Below are 21,676 nucleotides of genomic sequence, written 5' to 3'. Positions count from 1 at the left end.
AATCTGAAGAATCCATGCAGAGTCTATTAACCCTATGTTAATACCTGAAATAATAAATTCATGTAAAACTGCGCTGGATAGTACAATTAAGAAAAATGCCTAGTTTTAAAAATGGTTAACAGTTGAGTACAAAGAAGACTGATCATGATTCTCGTTTCTGGAAAAACAATTGTTGGGCACTGTTGAATCTAAGTCCTCAGTTCAACAGGAGGTAATTTTATGCCCCTGAGATTAAAAAAACGAGGCATGGTAAAGTGTGATGAATTAGTTCACCGAAGTAGACACATCTGTATTTTCATGGCACGTGTGTGTGCGTGGGTGCGTGTATGTGTGTGTGTGTGTGTTTAATTTTGACCATGCTGTGCATGTGTTTAGCTGCTCTCAAACCCTGACTCAAGCTTGGTGGAGGTTTAATCCTGTGCCCTTGTACACGTATACTTGATTAGTAGTTGTGGTTATCTCAGCAGAAGACATACCGCCCTCCTCCTTGTATTGGTCGGGACCTGGGCATTAGGGAGTCAAGGCAAAGGAGAAAGAAAAGAGATTTTACATTAGTATTCTATGAAAGCCTTACGGTCTGCAGAACAAATTGATTGCTCCGGTGTACCTGTGCTTGGCGCCACTGCTGTGAGAGAAAGGTAGGGCTGTAATCTGTTTTATTGTATTGCATATTGTGACACTCCAGGAATATTCAACATGCGCTCTTTCTAGGGCACGTGCTGTAAGTCTAAGTAAAGAAAAAGGAAATAAATGAATGGAGAGTATGTGAGAGCAATGGGCTACAGCTTTGTTTACTTCAGTCCAAGAGAGTTCATTCGAATAAGATAATTTTACTGAAAGCGTCACCGGGAACATAACCTGATTGATAATGAAACCCTGTAAAGTGTTCTGAGGCACTAAATCTGCTTCCCTGCTTGAAACATGTGAGGCAGAGATGAAATTCAAGCTAATACTGTAAGATTTTAACCATCAGATGGGAGCAGTCATGGAGGTGGTTATGGACATAGTTTAGAAAATTATTTTAAATTATCTTCAGTACATTATATTCTTAAAGATCCTACATAACATGGTGCAAAGGAAAGAGATTTTCATGAAAAAAAGAAAAGAGGTGGCCACTACACCACCTTGAACTATATTAAGAAATTAAGAAATGTGTTGTTTACTTTATTCTTCTGCTAGCTTGATTTGCATAAACATTATACTGTTTTATTCTGTTGTAGAAAAGGAAATTGCACATTTCTTATAATTTTTTTTAATTCTGTGATTGTTACTCAAATAGAGACTTGTAGTGTACAATTTGGGATGTTTGAGGTGACTTAATATGAAAGGAATAAATGCTTTAACATTTTATGAAGTGATTAAAACATCTGTGATAGGAATTAGACTCCTGGGCATTTTTAGGCATTCTTAAAATGTGGTCATAGCTGCACTTTTTCGGTTGTGTATAAATCTGTACTGCAAGGGGAGAAAAGAAATTCCTCTTGTCCAAGCCTCTTGCCACATGTGAACTGCAGATGCCCTTTTCCCTCTTCTGTCCCCATCCTGATCCTTCGATTACAATCAGAACACTTGATTTAGGAGAGAGAGGAAGCAAAATACCTCATACTAATACAGTGATGAAATGAAAGTTGTTTCCTATTGTTTACTTTTGTATTCTTGAAACTAGTATATAGCTTTACATTTTTTAGATTACATTTCACTTCCATTTAAATGTGTGAATAAGTGTTCTGTATGTAGTAATTATACGTCCTAAAGACATTCCGGAGATCTGTATAATCACAAGCTATAGACATTGGTCGAGACTGGCTTGCAGATACTTTTATAGAGAATGACCAAGTGAAGAAGCATTTTTAAGCACCTGTTAATAATAAATATATCACTCTGTGACATAAAACATTGATTAAAATGAACTATTTGAGGTCATATTGTCTATAAAGGGGATGTTTTCAAAGAACTTTTGAACTCCCTTACGAAATTCAGACTATTAAATTTTGTTTCAATTGGATATAGGCATCAAAATTATTTGTACTGTATTTTTGTACACCTAGTTTTGTGGGTTTTAAAACATATCAGAAATTGTAGAGCAAAAGTAAACTATGGAACTAAAAATCAGAATATTTTATTTTTCAGAATTAAATATGTTCTTTAAACTCTTTTTACTTACAGTTTTTGATTTTGTAATTACAAATTTTGAAGATTTTAGAATCTTTCACTTTCTCAAAAGAAATACATGGCATGCACATGGTTAATAATTAGCCAAGTAAGATGGGGAAGTTAAAATAGGTTACCAAGTAGAGAAAATTGATATTTTCCTTTTTTTTTCTTTTCTTATTTATTTATTTTTTGATGGAGTGGAAGATTGTTTTAACAGGAAAGGACTATATTTTGTTTACCAAAGTATCCACAGTGCTTAACACTGTACCTGGCATATAATAACTGCTTAATAAACATTTGTTGAACACATGAATAAGGAATACTCAACCACCCTCCCCTCTCACCCACCCCGATACATTCCTTTCTTCTCTCTTGGCTATTTGTGGTTTCAATTTGTGCCGTGTTCATGGTAGTGAGTTTTTACATGAGTTGCTCTTTTGAAAGTACTCTAGGTATTGCAGGAACAGGAATCTCTCTGAATCGTGTTTATGGAATTGTTTTCCAGTCAGAGTAGTTCAAATGACTGAGTCTTAAAGTGTACTTCTTCCAAATGTGTGCTTCGAGTTCTTCTTCCCTTCAAATTGCCTCTATTCTTTCCCCTCATATGCAGATCTACTGTGTTGTTGAATTTTGTTAAGCTGTGAAATCTAATTCTTAGAGTTTCATCTTGTCAGTTTAGGTACATTATGCTTATTAACCAATATCAACAAATTATTTTAAACATCCAAGAAAATAAAATCCAGTTAATTTTATTCAGATATATCTAGGTACATTAAACTATAGAGAAAACAAACATTTGACATGTTATTATGGCTGTTAATTTAAGCCATGAAATGGAAGACATTCATGAGAACAACTTTATGTGGGTGATACTTCCCTAAGTTCAGTAAATGAGCATGCAGTGTTACTTGGTATCCAGTGTTAGCTTGGCTTGGACTGGAGTCATTGAGCAGTAGGAACCTTAGGAATTATTATAAAGAGTTCGTTTAAGTGATGAGAACACTGGGCTTTAGGCAAGTTCCTACTTAGCCACTGTTATAAAACTGCTTAGGACCTGAGCCAGGGCTAAAACACAAATCATCTAGCTTTTAAAAAAGTGATTTTTTTTTTAACCTGGTATCAACTCTTTGTTCAATTTTATGCTTCTGAAATAATAATTGTTACGTTTATATTAGCCAAATTTTATTCCTTTAGCTGCAGTGAAGTTTATAACCAAATAAAACATAAATCAAAGCAAACTCACACACACAGAATTTTCAATTGCTCCCTATGGATGTGGACTCAGTAGACTTCTATGCCAAGAATGGGTGACAACATATTTAGTATTATGAAGAAAGATACTAAAATTTGAGAAGAAAACTTTACATAAAATTACAGTGGCCAGGCATAGTGGTTCACGCCTGTAAGCCCAGCAGTTTGGGAGGCCGAGGTAGGAGGATTGCTTGAGCCCAGGAGTTCAAGATCAGTCTGGGCACCATAGTAAGACCCTATCGCTACTAAAAATTAAAAAATTAACTAGCTACTTGGGAGGTTGAGGCGAGAGGATTGCTTGAGCCCAAGAGTTCAAGGTTGTGGGGAGCTGTGATTGAATTACTGCACTCCAGCCTGGACAACAGAGCAAGAGCCTGCCTCTCTCTCTCTCTCTTTCTACGAGAGTTCACACTGGAATAAACTTGTGAATACAGTTGACCCTTGAACAATGTGGGGATTAGGAGTCCCAGCCACTGTGCAGTTAAAACATTTGCATATAACTTTTGACTCCCTCAAAACTTAACTACTGATAGCCTACTGTTGACCAGAAGCCTCACCAATAACATTAAAACAGTTGATTGACATGTATTTTATATGTTATATGTATTATATACTGTATTCTTATGATAAAGTTAGCTAGAGGAAAGATGTCTGAAGAAAACCATAAGGAAGAGAAAATATATTCACTCTTTGCTAAGTGGAAGTAGATCATAATAAAGGTTTTATCCTCATCATCTTCACATTAAGTAGGCTAAGGAGTTGGTGTTGCTGTCTCAGGATTGGCAGAAATGGAAGAAAATTTGCTTATAAGTGGACCCACACAGTGCAAGCCAGCGTTGTTCAAGGGTCAACTGTAGCACATCACAAACACGTTATATAGTCTGTTGATATTTGATATCTGTGGCAGTGTTTTCTTTAATAATATAGTCATGGCTTTGCAGAGGAAGGCAGCCAATTGAGTCTCTTGCCATGTGGGGACCACCAAGGGGCAATGCTTGCCTCCTTCAGTGATAATTAAATGCTGACTTTTCAAGAAATTCAAGAAATATTCTAATTCAGATTGTTCATGGAGAGGTTAGACTCCTGGGGTTGGAGCTGGGGTTTGCAGATAGGTCCCAGCGGTACATGTCAGATAAATATTCAGGTTAAAGACTGAGAAGGTCCATCCAGAATTCACATGCCTAGTTCAAGGTGCTGACAGACTTAGCTGTAGGTGGGTCAGGCCTTCAACCACATGGGCTACATTCATGACTTGGTTTTATTTCCAGTAGAGAAATGAACAAGGAACTAGAGAAATGATCAGAAAGCCAAATTGACCAAACACAGAGATACTGGAGAAACTGCTAGACAGTAGCAGTGTGGTTTGGAGACGTGGCTGTCTCACGCTCAAAATTAAGTTTATAAGCTTACAAGTCGTAGGGATGGTGGTAAAGTGTTTCTAACCCTTTCCTTCCAATTACTGGAAAATAAATCTCCAGGCCTGGTTCTTTAGTTCAACAGTTGGGCAAAGTGTGCAAGCAAATTATTTCACCTCTTTACACCACAGTTTCCCCATCTGCAAAATGGGGATTATTTTAGTGTCTTCCTCTTTAGGTTATGAGGATTAAATGAGAAGACAAATGTATAATACCTGGAGTATATACAAATTATATATAAGTTGTATATATAAATATATTTTTGTGTATATATATATATAAATATAAAAATATATTTTTCATATATATTCAAGGATAATATAAATAATATATATAATGATTATTTTTGTGGGTTTGTGTGTCTACATGTAAGATTACCATGTCTTCTACTGACATATTTTTTTATCCTGCTGTTAATAACAGATGACTTGACTAGGTAACCATAATATGGGAGCTGTATCCAACCATTTATTTCTATTTTTTACCTATTAATTTATTCTCAGTTTTTAACCTAGATAATGGACTTTAGTCATATTTTTTCCTCTCCCAAAGTATATATTCTTTGTCATGATCAGTTATGTGATTTTTATTTGTACCCAATTTATTAAAATATGTATCAAAAACTGCATACTTGTCAGTGATCACCTTTCCACTTAAAAGTGTAATATGTCTGAAGGAGCTGTGAATCTCAGTTTAGAATTATAATAAATGATTTGGAAAATGGGAGTTAAGAGCAGAAAAGGTAAAATTCAGTTTGTGTAAATCTTAACTAAACCTTTATCTTTCTTCAAATATCACTCATAGTTTCCTGACTTTTTTATCCCTTTAATTGTAAAAATTTCTTGGCATTTAGAGATTTTTTGTAGATCTGTAGGAGACTGGGGTGATCTGACTTTAAAAGTCTGAATGCCAAATGAAGAGCAGTTAACACAGTGCTTTTCTCAGGAAGGCAGGAAAGGGAGAAATATTCGAAATGCCTTATGATTTGATTTGAGTTTAAGTAAAGTTTTATTTTTTAATTGGATAGTACTTATAATTTTTAATAAAGTGATTTATTTATCTTTATAAAAGTGTCTTGAAAATAAGGATTTTTCAAAAATTATATCATGTAAGCATCTTTATTTGGTTTATAATTTAAATAATTATATATATATATTTATTGTTTTCTTGTGCGTATATTATGCTCCCAGTTGTTTCTGAATATTATGTTAGAAGTGGCCAGGGAGCAACTAAGAGTAATGACGTGCATTTATTATATTTAGCAAAAATTCAGTATCTCATATGTGCCCATGGTGAACAGAATAAAAGTGGTCCTTGTTCTCATGGAGCAGTAGTTATAGTTTAGTGGTGGAAAACAGGACATAAACAAATATTTGAAAAGCAAGGAAAGCAAGCATAAAAAATGACAGAATGAGAAAAGTCCTAAGACAACTGTGATCTCCGAGGTGCTCTGCTAGGGAATAAATGGGGAGACTGTTTGCCTAAAGTCATTGGGAAAGAGGTATCTTAGCAGGTGATATTTAAGCTGAGTTTGGGGAAGGAGGCAAAGGAGCCAGCCATAAGAAAGCCAGAAAGAACTTTCTCAAAAGAGAGAACCACTCACACAGACGCCCAAAGACCGGAGAACACTGTTGGTGTTCTGGGATCCAGAGAAGTCTGTGTACTGTCCAATGAAGAAGCTACGAGCCACAAGCCACATGCAGCTTTCCGGAATGGAGGTAGTCTGTAGGTGTAAAATACACACCAACTTGGAGGAAGGACTTAGTACTACAAAAAGAATGTGAAGTATCTTAAGAATTTTATAGTGATTTCATCTTGATACCATGGTATGTTTTGTTAAATAAAATATACTCAAATTAATTTTACTTTTTTTCAACTTTGAAAAAGTGTGGCTACTAGAAAATTTAAAGTTGTATTGGTGGCTCCCATTACATTTCTGTTGGACATCGCCTGGCTGGAGCGTAATGAATGAGCAAAGGACTAAATGATGCGAGATAAGGTTGGTCAGATGCACTGGAGCCAGTTGATGCGGAGCCTTCCAAACCATAGAAAGGAATTCAGACTTTATTCTTAAGTGAAATAGAAACTATTATGAGTTTTTAGCCAAGAGATTTACCTTTTACAAAGAGCATTGGCTGTAGTGTGGAAAATGTGTTGGAGGAGGGCCAGTTAGGAAGTGAGTACAGTAATACACACACACACACACACACACGCACACACAGCTAAACCAGTTATCACAACAGTTGTCAGACAAATTTACATTAAAAATAGTCTCTCTAATCACCAGTGAGTTTCTCAGTCTTATTTGACAGAATTTCCTAGGCTATAGTTTTACATATATAAGAATTCTCTTTCTTTCATATTTGTGAAATATTAAAATTCTTACAAAATTAAATCTCTCACTCTCCCAGAACACTGTAATTCATGGAAGTTTAACACGACTTTAAAATCATTTATAGCTTTAAAGATTCTGAAGCGTTTTGACAAACCTACATTTCATAATATTTTGTGGTTCAAGTAACTGATGATTTATTGGAAGCTACTGACAATCTCAGATCCCATAGGCCTACATGTACATTTCTCAGAAGGCCTTGTATCCCAGGTTTAAGAAACCTCCTCATACAGTCCAGCCTGTAATCTTCCCAACTATTCTCTGCAGTAGGACTCCTTCTCCCTCTTTTGTAAATGAAGAAACTGAGACTTAATTAAATGCAAGCTGCCAAGGTTAATACTGGTAGCAAATGACAGTCTCTAGGCTAAAACTCAGATCTTTGACATATGTCTTGTGATTTCTGCTTATCTAGTTACTCCTTTTATTTAGTATGTATGTGGTTGTCTGTCTGCATGAATGTGAGTTACATTTTCCATTTGTTTTATTTGGATCAGAAACTATATTTGCAATACCATCATTTAATGTGTATGAAATTGGAATAATTATTACCCTTTGGATTTTTATTGTTACTTATACTACTGAGTGATGGCAAAAGGTTTTGGATTTATTTTGTAGTAATGATAAAATACAAGGCAGGTGAGTATAGGTTTTTGCTTTTACTTCAGAGGGAAAAATAAAATTTGTTTGCTCTAGAATACTTGAACTTCTTGAGTACTTAGAGGATAGCAGACACAATGTTAAGTGCTTTCATTTTTTTTACAGCCCTGTTAAATAGTTAATATTATCCCTAGAATCTCAGAAAAGTTACTGCCTGAACCTAAGATTCAAAGCCTGGCCACCTGACTTTAAGGCTGGTTCTCTTAGCTTCAGTGTGCTGTCCACTTTTTTAAGGTATCTTTGAAATGAAATGTCTTCACAAAATGCCTGTTGTATATCGTTTGCAGTTGACAACAATGTTTTTCACTGTAAAAAGCAAAGTTCATTTGAAATTCCAATGAAAATTTCTATTTTAAAAAAATTGTTTCTTGAGTGAAATTAAAGTTGATCCATGTCATATCACTCAGAAGGCTGATCCTTTTCAGTAAGCTAATAGTTTTATTTTCTCTAGTCAAATGAAAATAATAAAAAAGTTAGATAGCACTCAAGAAAACTCTCTGTATAGCATAAAAATCTTGCAATTTGCATGTAATCCCAGCATTCTGGGAGGCTGAGGTAGGCAGATCACTTGAGGTCAGGCGTTCGAGACCAGCCTGGCCAACATGGCGAAACCTCGTCTCTACTAAAAATACAAAAATTAGCCAGGCATGGTGGTGCACCCCTGTAATCCCAGCTACTCAAGAGTCTGAGGCATGAGAATCACTTGAACTCGGGAGGCGGAGGTTGCTGCACTCCAGCCTGGGCGATAGAGCAAGACTCAGTCTGCGCCGCACCCCCCCCCCCCGCCCCAAAAAAATCTTGCAATTTGCCTTTAATGGATGGTTTTATAAACAATAGGATAGAGGAATCAATACGCTTATTGTGACTAAGCAGTGTCATATGATTGAAAGTACCAAGGCATAGTAAAATATATAAATACATGATCCAACTGTAGATGTCAGAATCTGTCAGGAATTGGAAATACCAGATACTTGGTACGAGTATTATACCGAAAATTGTTCAAGATACTTGAGTATCAAAACATTTTCAAAGTAGTACTACTTACTTTAGTTTCCACTATAGTGCTTGATTTTGGAAGCATAGACTTTGCCTAATTAATATAAGATATTAAAATAATAATGTAAATCATGATCAATACTACAGATATAAGTAATACAAAGAAGGAAAAAGGTGAATTAACATTTCTTGAGGACCTCCTGTGTTGGATTGGATGTTGTATATACACTGTCATTTTTTTTTTTGAGACATATCTCTCTCTGTTGCCCAGGCTGGAGCACAGTGGCATGATCTCACCTCACTGCAGCCTCAACTTCCTGGGATCAAGCGATCCTTCCGTGTCAGCCTCCCGAGAAGCTGGGGCAACAGGCACGTGCCACCACACCCAGCTATTTTTTTATTTTTATTTTTTTAGAGATGGAGTCTCGCTGTGTTGCCCAGGCTGATGTTGTCATCTTTAATTTTCACAACTGCTCCATTAAATACATTGTTATACATGTTAAACTGAGGCTCAGACACATTTAAGCTGGGGTTACAGAGCAAATGGTTGACCCCCAGTGTTACTGTTTTTAAGGCTCATGGTATCTTTTAGATATGAATATGGAAGGGATTTTTGTATAAATGAAGATCTTTCAGAAGTGAACTGTGGAAAATCTGACTCATACATTTAAATTGTTGAGGTTGACAATTTGTGGATTGGAGTGGTATCTAGTCCTCTGAGTAACCAATACAGTAAAATAGTTTATGAAGTCAAGTATAGGAAGCTTCTCAGCCCTGATTTTTTTTTTTTTTTTTTTTTTGTCATTACTGGTCTCGATTTTAGTTGGTTATGTGTGATCATCTTTTATCTCCAGACTCACCACTGATAACACAAAGGTATAACTACATAGCCTTGCAAAATACAAGGTTTCCCTTTGCAATTGTAGAAGTGCCTTTCATGTCAACATTTTTTTGATAATTAAAAACTGATTATTGAACAGGTATTTTAAGGTTTAACCATTTTTATCCCTTCTCTCTCATAAGTTTGCTGAGATTTGACAAGTATCAGCTATCCAATGACCATTTTTTATTATATAGTTAAAAGTAGAGATGCAAGGTAAATTTTTATTTAGTTGTTCTGATATTTAGATTTTAATGTTTGTATGTGTATGTCTTAGTCTTACCATTTATTCTTCCACTTTGCTAGTTATGCAGGACTCCACTTAACCCTTTTATTCTGAACATATGGGACAGCCAGTTCTACTTCATAATGTTTATGTTATTGAATAACATTTTTGGAAGAAATGTATTGCCAAATTTAGGGACTTTTTTTAGTGCACTGTAGATGTTTTTAACATATTGAAAGAATAATTTTTCTTTCACTTGTGTCACTTCCTAGGAGTATTCCTACAGTATACGTATTTCTGGGGGGCAGTGAGCGGGAGGACATCTTACTTGGTAAATCAGTTTTGCTAATTATTTTGTAGCAAACCCATCTTTATAGTTAGACTTTTTGGGGGGTGAGGGGAATAGTTTAAGTTTTTTATTTTAAAAGCTTGAATAGCATTCTCTTATGTAAACGGAATGAAGACACTTAACTGTTTTCATCAATATGTTATAAACTACAAAACTCACTCAGACTGAATTGGTAAGTTACATTGTTTAAGTGATATCCTTGCTTCTGTGGTTTATTTCAGATGTAGACTGCAGGGGTTGGTGGCTCACACCGATAATCCCAGCACTTTGGGAGGCCTGGTGGGGGGATCACTTGAGTCCGGGAGTTCTAGACCAACCTGGGCAACATTTCGAGACCCCGTCTCTATAAACAAACAAACAAACAAACATGTAAAATTAGCCAAGCATGGTGGCACGCAACTATAGTCCCGTCTATTCCGGAGGCTGAGGTGGGAGGATTGCTTGAGCCCAGGAGTTTCAGGCTGCAGTGAGTCATGGTCACACCACCACACTCTGGCCTGGGCAACAGAGTGAGACCTGTCTGAAAGCGTACAAAACAAAACAAGACTGACTTTCTTTGGGCTGTGTATAATATTTAGAATAGAGGAGAAAATGTTGGTCAGAGAAAGGGGAAAAAGAAAAAAAAGATGAAAGGAATGCAGCTTTTTAATTCTGGATGAGGTTTCTTGCTATCTCAGATGTAAATAGACAACATTTTTAGTCATCTTCCAATTTAATATTAGGAAGTCTTTTGACAAATCTTTGTCATATGCCTGGGTGTTAATAATATTGTGGGGTAAATGAATGGAACAGTGACCTTGTTTCCTTTTATTTCTTCCTTTCTATACAAGAGTATTTTATTCCATTTACTTTTTGAAAATTTGACATTATTTATGCAAATAATTTTATTTCCTTTTTATGGCCATGATATTCTCTAAAACTCAATGGCAAAAATTCTGGAGTGACACTTACAAGTCTCCCTTTTTGTGGGTAATAGGGGAGGTGAAATAAGGCATCTTATTCTGTCAGGAGTGGAAATGCATGCTTCTGCCTGAAAGGAACATCAGTCCTACAAGATAGAGCAGAGGAAGAAAGGCAGAGTCATCATGTTTAGCTGAACTAACAACATTCTCAAAAAGGCCTTTAAAATAAGGAGGTAAAATAACTGAAGCCCAGGAAAATGCAGTAGAATCTCAAAGAGGATCTTGTTGAGCTTTCTTTTTTTAAATGAATAGAGTGAGGCACAAAGAGAAAATAACACCTAGAACATTTTTTCTTCTCCTTTATCTCGTAGCCCCAGAGTTCCAAAAGTTGGTTTGCATGGACAGATTCAGAGTAGTCCCACAGAGCCCAGGTCCTGTTAATAAGAAGAGGCATGTTACATGATACGCACAAAGAAAGTAAGTGAGAAGTAGTTAGAACTACAGCAGTGGAATCTTTTGCCTCTTTTTCTTAGCCATCACACCATGGAATAATTGTTGTTCCTGACTCCTTCCTTTAGGCAATTGTTGTCAAGACATTTTGGGCCAGGGCTGTAATCTAGGGCCAGGAGCCATCAGAGTTTATTTAAGAGGAAGTAGAGACATGCGGCAACCTAATAGTTGACAGCAGCAAATGAAACGAGAAGCACGTAGAGCCCTTAGGTACAACTGGCCTTACCTGACCTAGGGTAACCCTTCTTCCCACTCAACTTCACTAATGAACTTTGCAGGCAGTGTGATGGCTACTTATTATTAGATGCTATGTCCATTTATTATTATAAATACAGGCATATGATGCTAGAAATGATAGAAGTTAGCTGTATCAGGGTCCCTTTATCTAATATTTTGCCATCTAGCCCTCTGAGGAAGAACCATCTGGTCTTTGTTTGCTGGCCAACTTCAACATAACCATCCACCCAGTCTTTGCATTAGAGTTTCACTTTAGGAATTCATTTTCCATGTCTGTTCACACATATAGCTTGAACACCAGCATCTCTTTTAAGATTTCATTACCTCTTGGCTGTTTCTTACTGTTGCCCTCTGGCTCTTACCTTCTTCTAGTTAATAGTCATAGTACCTAAATTGTGTATTGGGAAAAGACATTCCCTCTACACTGCCTCATTAATTCTCATCCTTACTCAAGTCTCTTCAACCTTGCTCAAGGCTCATCATCTAGGGCTTGGACAGCCCTAGTCTGACCCAAACTTGGGCATTAGTATTTGCATTGCTTAAAAGTAACCCACCCCGGCCCTTCCTAGTACACAGTTCCCAGCATAAGGAATATGGTGGCATTATGTCAGTATCTGAATGCCGGCAATGTTCATGAGTAAGACAGGTAGAAATACATTCAAACTTGAGAAATAAAAGATGGAGAAAAGAAGAAAGTAAACCATGTAAGAGGAGGGGTGGAGGGAGGCAGGAAGAGAGAATTGTTGAGAGGGAAAGAATACATGCTCACCTTCTGGAGCGGCTCTTAGGCTAGTGGCGCTAGAATCGTGACTGAACCCACTTGATGGATGCACATCTGATTCTAGAGTATTCATTAGGAAATACTCTTCCACTTAATAGTCTAGATTTATTGTCATATTTACAAATTTACAAAGTAGGAGAAGTAGGGAAAATGGGCAAGGAAATAAGCTACCTATTCTCTTTCATGTTTCTTTTTTTTTTTCATGATTAATAAGACCAGTATTTTAGTTTCATTTTCATGTGAAACTGACAAGTTTTTGTTTATTTTCTAGTGGCCCTAGTCTAAATGAATTGTTCTTTTTGAATATGAAATGTCTTCTTGATATCCAAAAATTTCAGGCTCCCCTCCTCCTCACCTCCACACACACATAGACTACATATGTTCATGTATATTCCATGACTTTGGAGTCAGGGAAACTGCTTGGCTAATATGAACATAAAGATTTGTCTACTTTTAATTTTAATGGAATAGAGGAAACATGATAAAGCAAATTAAACTGTAAAGTTCTTCAACATCAGTAAGTTTCACACAGCTGCAGGGATAACTTGAGGAAAGGACATGTTCAGCCAGATGGCCTGTGCTGGCCTCCTTCCCATTCCTGTGAAAGATATGTTATTCACTCCCAGGGTAGCTCAGGGAAGGAGCTGATTATGGAATTAAAACAACCAGTGTCCAATTAACCCCTGTTTTGGTCAACGTTTCCTACACAGTTTGGATAATTGGCATACTTTAGTTTCATCGAGGGAGGCAGTTGGTTTATTGGTTAGTGCAGGCCCCTCGGAATAAGAAATATGAAGTTCTGTTGTTGGTTCCGCCCCTACAAACTGTAAGTATGACCTTGGACATCTTATTTACCTCTTTGTGCTGTTAGCTTTCCCCATTTGAAATTCAGAGCCACATGTTGCTCTTTGACCATACGTGAGGTAAAGGCACCATAGGAAAAGTGAGAAAAAAGAGCGTTTGCAGAGTTCTTCAGGACCATGGATTAAAATGTGCAGTTTGTCTTACATAATGTTACTGCAGTTATCTTAGGGGTGGTGTGATGACAGGGAACAGAAGCCCCTCAACAAAGCTCAGGTACAGGAGGACTTGTTAGAGGCATGCAGCGAACTCTTCAGGAACCTGGTGATCGGAGTGCTTTGCCCCTTCTGAAGCTGGAAAGCCGTTCATTCAGCACCTCCCTGCTGTCCCTTCCCTCTCCTCTTCTCTCCTCGTTTTGCCTCCCTCATCTCTGCTTCTCTCTATGTGCTTACTTCAATCTTTTCTCTCAGAATACTGACTCCTCTAGGCACTAATCTGAAATGTGGCCTCATGAAGTCCACTCCAAAATGAAGCTTTCTGTCTCCCTCTGAATTCCAGATGTCAAGAGAGGAAATGATTCGTCCATTAGTTAGGTTCCCAGTGTTGTTCCATTCTCCTGAGGTCTGTGGTTTGGGTATAGGTTCTTAAGAAAAAGGTTTAGGTAAGGAAGAAATTATATGCATCTTTTGTATATGAAATTACTTTTTGCTTTAAGTAAACCTGTCACACAAAATTATGAGTGAAAGAATTAGTTACCTAGATTATTAAATTATTTTACAGATCCAAATGCTTTTTCTTTAGTTTTTCAGGATATATATATATATATTTCTTTAGTTTTTCAGGATATATACACTATCTATCTATATTATCTATCTATCTATCTATCTAAAGACAAAAGACAATCCTAAGCCTCAAGGAGCTTTATATAGGGTGACTAGTAAGTCAAAAAAAATTTTGTTTGAGAAAGTTCTCTGGGCTGAAGCTTTGTCTGTGAATAATAAAACAATTAACATTCATTGAGTGCTTAGAAAATGTGAGATATTATACTGTTTTACATGTACCTTTTATTTAATACAACAGTTTTATAAGGTAAATACTATTATTATTCCATTTACAGCTGAAAAAACTGAGCCTCGGAACAGTTAAGTAAATCGACCAAAGTGACCCACTACTGAATAGCAGAGTCAGGAATCCAGAGACTGTTCTTTTCACCACAATGCTTTGTGGCCTTCCTAATAAAAGCAAGAGACTGACACTGGCAGAGACAAGATTTTAGAGTGGGAAAAGTAATCCAGAATTCTCAGAGTGCTGCATAAATTTTGCTTTACGAAAAGTTTTCAAATCCACATTCGTTACAGTCTGTGGCAATTGAATATGATAGGAAAGACTGTGTTCCAGAAGACCTTGACGTGGTTTTGGATCAGGCATTTACTGGGCAATTAACCAACCACTCAGTTGTTCTGAGCTTTAGTGCCCTGGTAACATGGGAATGAGGATAAATAATGTATTAACCAACCCCATGAGGAGAATCAAAGACAACTCTATCCTAGTATTTCATTCGAGGAAGGGTGAGTATGGCTTAAAGCACCTGTGATAAAGCAGGGCTTTTAAAATGTAAAATAGACTTTGTAGGAATCAACGGTCAGTGACAAGAGCTCCCAGGAGGTTTTATACACTGTTTTGGCCAGTCAAGAATTTGTAAAGAATTGCATCTCTGCAGCACCCACCACAGACTGGCCTCAGGAACATTTGTCTTCCTTTGTTTGCCCTTTGCTAAACCCCTGTCAACAATGGGTTTTAACTGTCTTATCTTGGCCTTAACAAGGTGACAGACCTGGTCAGTGGAACCTGGCAGCAGTTTTCTAATGTTTGAAAGGTAACTGATGGATTAGCCTTGTTTTCTGTGTCCCCAAAAAGACCAATAGTCAGACTAAAACTCATTATAGCTCAGTGCAAGGCAGAATTTCATACTGTTGGAGTTATGCAAGGAACTCTTACTGAGCAGCGACTCTGTGGCTAGGCTATGTGAGCACTACCACATTTGTTCAGCCCAGGGGCTCTATGAAACAGGTATTAGTGCTTTTGCACGTTTAATAATGATAAACTTTCAAGAGTAGCCAACTTTCCCATGATCAAAGAGTTGGTAAATGGTAGAGCCAGAAGAAGTTGAACCCAGAGCCATCCGTCTCCAAAAGACCACCTTGGAAGATAGTTCATGGTCACTAGAGGTTTTTAGAAATAAGCTAGATATCCAGAGATAGCAAATGGGTTATAAAGGGGATTAAGCATCAGACAGGATGATTGATTAGGCAGATGACTTTTCAACTGCCTCCCAACCTTTAAATTATGATTCTGTCATGTTTGGAGAATTACTTTACATGCCATGCTTATGAAAACAATAGCCAGTGGCAAAATTATTAGAGGAAAATAGATTTCACCTCATAAAAATTAGCTGCTCTTCCAATTGGATACAAGTTCCTTAAATTTGTGTAATCTGGTATTATGAAGGATAAGATGTTTGTAAGTTTAGTTTAAGTCATTAGTTCAAATGAATAAAATATATGCCAAAAATCTCCGTTTTCTAATTATAGACAAGGAAATTTGATTTGATGTGTCATATATTTAAAACAAATACCTAAACAATTGCCTAAATAAAAGAGTGTCTTACTATGCATTTTAGAACACTGGGTTTCTAAATCTTATCCATTCACAGCAAAGTGAGATCTTTTCTGGACCCACATGACTTTCTAGCCTTCTCAGACCTGAGAAATGTTATTAAGGTTTAATACTATGCCACAAGGCAAGAGTGGATCTGAAGCTCTTTGAAAGAGGTCAAAGGAGTGATTTTTCTTGATTTTATGTTTCTACTAATGGCAACATGCTAATATGGTAAAAAGTTGAAAGCCGTGGCAACGACACGTGGAGTCATCTTGCATCAGTATTCAAGACTTATTTGGGTAATGGTTGTTGTTGTCGAATTGGTTTTTAGTTTTTCAGGTTTCAGTTATTTAAAAGGGAATTTCACTACTTTTTTCATAATTAATCACTTTATGTTAAGATACTGTTTTTATTTAGCCATATTCATTGAACATTCATACTTGAAGCTCTTCATCAAATACAGATTCAAATAAAAAAGATCATTCCAAGAATAGCTTTGACCAAATTGATTTAATCTTTATCACACATTTAAAGGGCTCAAATTCTTTGGCATATAATTATTATCTGCTTCAATGACTGATTTTTAAAATGGGCACAGAGAAATAGTTTAATTGTGGTTGATACTGTAAAAAAATAAATAAATAAAAAGCCTTTCTTGCATAAAGACTTACTTTGCCTATTTCATTGTAACTTATTTTTTAGAATGAATGTCTGGTTTTAGAGACTAAATCTTTTGATGTGATACTTCATTTCTTAATATCTCCATCAAAAGAAAATGTAACAAAGTAGTATTTTAATGTTAACTGGGTTTTCATCTTCATCTAGGGGAGGTAATTTGAAAAGGAAAAATGATGAAAAGCTTGATGGAACTGGTATTTTGAAGCATATACTCATTCTTGATATAACCTAAATCCATACCAGATCTTACCAACCTTGACATGGGAAACAGCAACTAAAAGAAACCAAATTAGTATGATCAGTTCTTCATAAACAAGTGGTAAAATAAAGATCATCTTAAAAAACTTTAAAATACTCTAAAAATATGTGTATTTTTAAAATGCTTTGCCAGGCATGGTGGCTCACGCTGGTAATTCCAGCACTTTGGGGGGCCGAGGCGGGTGGATCACTTGAGGTCAGGAGTTCAAAACCAGCCTGGGCAACACAGCGAAACCCCGTGTCTACTAAAAATACAAAAATTAGCTGAGCATGGTGGTGCAGGCCTGTAGTCCCAGCTACTTGGGAAGCTGAGGCAGGAGAATTGCTTGAACCCAGGAGGCAGGGGTTACAATGAGCCGAGATCATACCACTGCACTCCAGACTGAGTGGCAGAGGGGAGACTCTGTCTCATAGGTAGATAGATAGTTAGATAGATAGATAGATAGATAGATAGATAGACAGACAGACAGATGATAGATGATAGATAGCTGGCTTAAATCTTGTGGGTTTTCTACCATAATATTAGTCACGCATTTTTTCTAAACCCACAGAACTCTCTGTAGGATAAAATACTTTTTTATTCTTTAATTTTGTGCCTTTTTTGTTAATTTATATTCCAGGGAAAAAGATACATTGGATCTGAAACCATCATTTTAAATAACATTGTCATATCATTTTAATTCTCCTGTTCCCATAGAATTATGACAGCCCACTCCTTATTTTGCAGACCAAGGCTCCAAAAGGTTTACTTGCTGTTTACAGCATGTTCTACTAGGAATGCTGCCTCTGCTAGGTGCTAAGATGTAAAGATGAAAAAGACATAATTCTTGCCCATAAGGAGTTTATACTCTCATGGGGAACCAGGCCTTAACAAACCAAAACACAGGCATACCTCAGAGTTCAATTCCAGACACTGCAGTGAAATGAATACCTCAGAAAAGCAAGCACATTTTTTGGTTTTTCAGTCCATGTAAAAGTTATGTTTACACTATACTGTAGTCTGTTAAGTGTGCCATAGCATTATGTCTAAAAATAATGTGCATACCTTAACTTAAAAATACCTTATAGCTAAAAAAAAAACTAACGATCCTCTGAACCTTCAGAGAACTGTAATCTTTCTTCTGGTAGAGGCCTTGCCTCCATGTTGATGGCTGCCGAACAATCAGGGGGTGGTTGCTGAAGGTTGGGGTCTCTGTAATGATTTCTGAAAGTAAGACAACAATGAAATTCGCCACGTTGACTGACATCCTTTCATGGAATATTTCTCTGTAGCATGTGCTGCTGTTTGATGATAGCATTTTACCCACAGGAGACCTTCTTTCAAAAAGAGAGTCAATCCTCTCAAACCTCCCACTGCTTTATCTACTAAGTTTATATTGACAGAATATTCTAAATCCTTTGTTGTTTTTTCAACAGTGTTCACAGTCTCTTCACCAGGAGTAGATTCCGTCTCAAGAAACTGCTTTCTTTACACATGTGTAAGAAGCAACTCCTCAGGCTCGGTGTAGTGGCTCATGCCTGTAATCCCTGCACTTTGGCAGGCCGATGTGGGAGGATCACTTGAGCTCAGGAGTTGAAAACAAACAAACAAAAAAAACCCGCAGCAACTCTTCATTCATTTATGTTTTATTATGAGGTTACAGAAATTTACCCACATCTTTAGGCTCACTTCTAGTTCTTTTGCTTTTTCTACCACATCTGCAGTTGCTTCTTGCACTGAAGTCTTGAATTCCTCAAAGTCATCCATGAAGTTGCAAATGTTGATATTTGACCTCCCCTCATGAATCATGAATGTTCTTAATGACATCTAGAATGGTGAATCCTTTTCAGAAGCTTTTCAGTTGACTCTGCCCAGATCCAATCAGAGGAATCACTTTTGATGACAGCTAAAGCCTTAGAAAATGTGTTTTTCCAATAAGATATGAAGTCAAAATTACTCTTTGATCCATGAGCTGCAGAATGGGTGTTGTGTTAGCAGGCATAAAAACAACATTAATCTCCTTGTACAACTGCAGCAGAGCTCTTAGTGTACAGGTACATGGCCTGTAATATTTTGAAAGGAATTTTTGTTTTTGTCCAGTAGGTCCCAACAGCGGGCTTAAAATATTCAGCAAATCATGGTGTAAACAGATGTGCTTTCCTCCAGGCTTTGTTTTTCCATTTATGTAGCAAAGGCAGAGTAGATTTATCGTCATTTTTAAGGCTTTAGGATTTTTGGAATGGTATATGAGCATTGGCTTCAACCTCAAGTTCCAGCTTCATCAGCCTTTACCAAGAGAGTCAGTCTTTCCTTTGAAGCTTTGAAGCCAGATATTGACCTCTCTCTAGCTGTGAAATTTCTAGATGGAATCTTCTTCCAATTTAAGGCTGTTTTGTCTCCATTGAAAATCTGTTGTTTAGTGTAACCACCTTCATCATTTATCTCACTCAGCTGGATCTTCTGGCTTTTCTTGCTGAGCTTTTCTTGCTGAGCTTTTCTGTCAGCATTTGCTGCTTCCCTTCGCAGTTTTATTGTTTTCTCCCTTAAATCGTATGAGCCACCTCTGCCGCTTCCTCACCTCTCTCAGTCTTCATAGAATTGAAGAGAGTTAGGGCCTTGCTCTGGATTAGGCTTTGGTTTAAGGGAATGTAATAGCTGGTTTGATCTTAAATCCAGACCACAAAAGCTTTCTGTATGTCAGCAATAAGGTTGTTTTGTTTTCTTATCATTCATGTGTTCACTGGAGTGACATTTTTAATTTCCTACAATAATTGTTTTTTTTTTTGCGTTTTCAATTTGGTTAACTGGTGCAAGAGGCTGAGCTTTTGGCCTGTCTTGGCTTTCAACATCCTTCCTCACTAAGCTTAATCATTTCTAGCTTTTGATTTAAAGTGTGAGACATGCAAAACACACAGAGGCCATTGTAGGGTTATTAATTGATCTAATTTCAATATTGTTGTGTCTCAGGCAATAAAAAGGACTGAGGAGAGGGAGAGAGATGGGAACAGCTAAGTGGTGGAGCAATCAGAACATACATATTTATTAAGTATGCTGTGATATGGGCACAGTTCATGGCACCCCAAAACAATTATAATAGTAACACCAAAGATCACACATCACCATAGCAGATAGAATAATAATGAAAAAGCTTGAAATATTGTGAGAAATACCTAAATGAGACATAGAGCTACAAAGTGGGCACATGCTGTTGGAAAAGTGGTACCAATAGACTTCCTCAACAGGATTGCCACAAATCCTTAGATTGTAAAAAAAACAAAACAAAACAAAACCCACAATAATGGCAAAGTACAATGAAGCAAAGCACAATAAAATGACGTGTGACCGTACAGTTTTGTAAGCAAGATGATTGAAAGATCTACTGAGTGCTGTGGAGTCACAGAGAGGAACAACTACCCTCAGGCTATGGAGTTCAGTGAAGGCTACCTAAAGAGAGGATGAGTTGTCAGCTGAGACTTACAGAATGAAAGAGATGTCCTAGTTGTTTAGCTTGACTGTAAACAAATGGGGCTTATTACAGGATTCTGTATGCATTTTTAAGTCTGATGTATTTTTCCTCAAAAGATGAGGATGGTAAGGATGATATGGGGGGAAGGGCACTAAGCAGAAGGTTCTTTATTATTCTTACTGCCCTGTTTCTCCCCTGCTGTCTTATTTATAACCTCTTGTTTAATGACAAGAATTTCTATAGAACAAATTATATATTTTATATAAATGTGATAATTGAAATCAAGGGAAAGACCAAAACACAAAGCAAAATATAAACAGTGGGAAATTCTGATGTAAAGATTTAAGTAACTTAAGAGTTGAGTGAACTAGGACCAGGCATCGTGGCTTATGCCTGTAATCTCAACACTTTGGGAGGCCAAGGCAGGAGGATCTGTTGAGCCCAGGAGCTTGAGACCACCCTGGGCAATACGGTAAAACCCGTCCCTACAAAAATCAAAAATTAGTTAGGCATGGTGGTGTGTGCCTGTGGTTCCAGCTGCTCAGGATGCTGAGGTAGGAGAATCGCTTGATCCTGGGGAGTCGGAGGTTGTGCTGAGCTGAGATCGCGCTGCTGCATTCCAACCTGGGTGACAGAGCAAGACTCTGTCTCAAAAAAAAAAAAAAAAAAAAAAAATCAAATGAACTACTAAATAGTGAAGAGATCAATATAGTATATATGTACCATTCCACACATCATTCTATCTCAAGACAAAAAGCAACAGAAAAATGATGAGAGATTTTCATTAAAGATTTTAGTTTTCAGTGTTAAAGTCATTTAATTTTATTAAATGATGCTAATAGTAGGAGGTAAGTAGTTGTTTTTAATGTTCTTTATTGTTAAGAGAAAAGTTGTTCTGAAACATTTTTGGTCCAACAATTGAAATCACAAAAGCCCTGACCCATGTTCCCTAGACCACTAATCTGCCTCTGTCTCCTCAGCACACTGGAGTCATCCTCTAAAGCCTCCTGAGTCTCCCCAACCTGGGTCTGTATCTGACTATGAGTGGCAGGTGCCATGCCAAGGAGCATGTGTCACTGTCCCTG

At 37.0% G+C, this 21,676-nt stretch overlaps 1 protein-coding gene across 22 annotated transcripts in view; it reads left to right on the top strand.

Moving 5' to 3' along the window:
- NRIP1 (nuclear receptor interacting protein 1) overlaps positions 1–21,676 on the top strand; it is a 105,057-nt gene that overhangs the window by 63,152 nt on the left and 20,229 nt on the right. For 3 of the 22 annotated variants that reach the window (XM_063803737.1, XM_016938414.3, XM_063803736.1), the window contains 2 exons: positions 11,594–11,699; positions 14,669–15,119. The exons of 15 other annotated variants lie outside the window; for them this stretch is intronic. The gene's annotated coding sequence lies outside the window, so the exon portion shown is untranslated. Of the gene's footprint in view, positions 1–11,593; positions 11,700–14,668; positions 15,120–18,849; positions 18,961–21,676 lie in introns of those variants that run through there. 4 more of the 22 variants (XM_063803735.1, XM_016938415.3, XM_063803733.1 and 1 more) reach the window with 2 other exon arrangements.

The sequence above is a fragment of the Pan troglodytes genome, chromosome 22, assembly GCF_028858775.2.
Source record: "Pan troglodytes isolate AG18354 chromosome 22, NHGRI_mPanTro3-v2.0_pri, whole genome shotgun sequence".
Classification (NCBI taxonomy): domain Eukaryota; kingdom Metazoa; phylum Chordata; class Mammalia; order Primates; family Hominidae; genus Pan; species Pan troglodytes.
The sequence above is the reverse complement of the archived record's forward strand: the minus strand, read 5'-3'. Positions and strand labels throughout refer to the sequence as shown.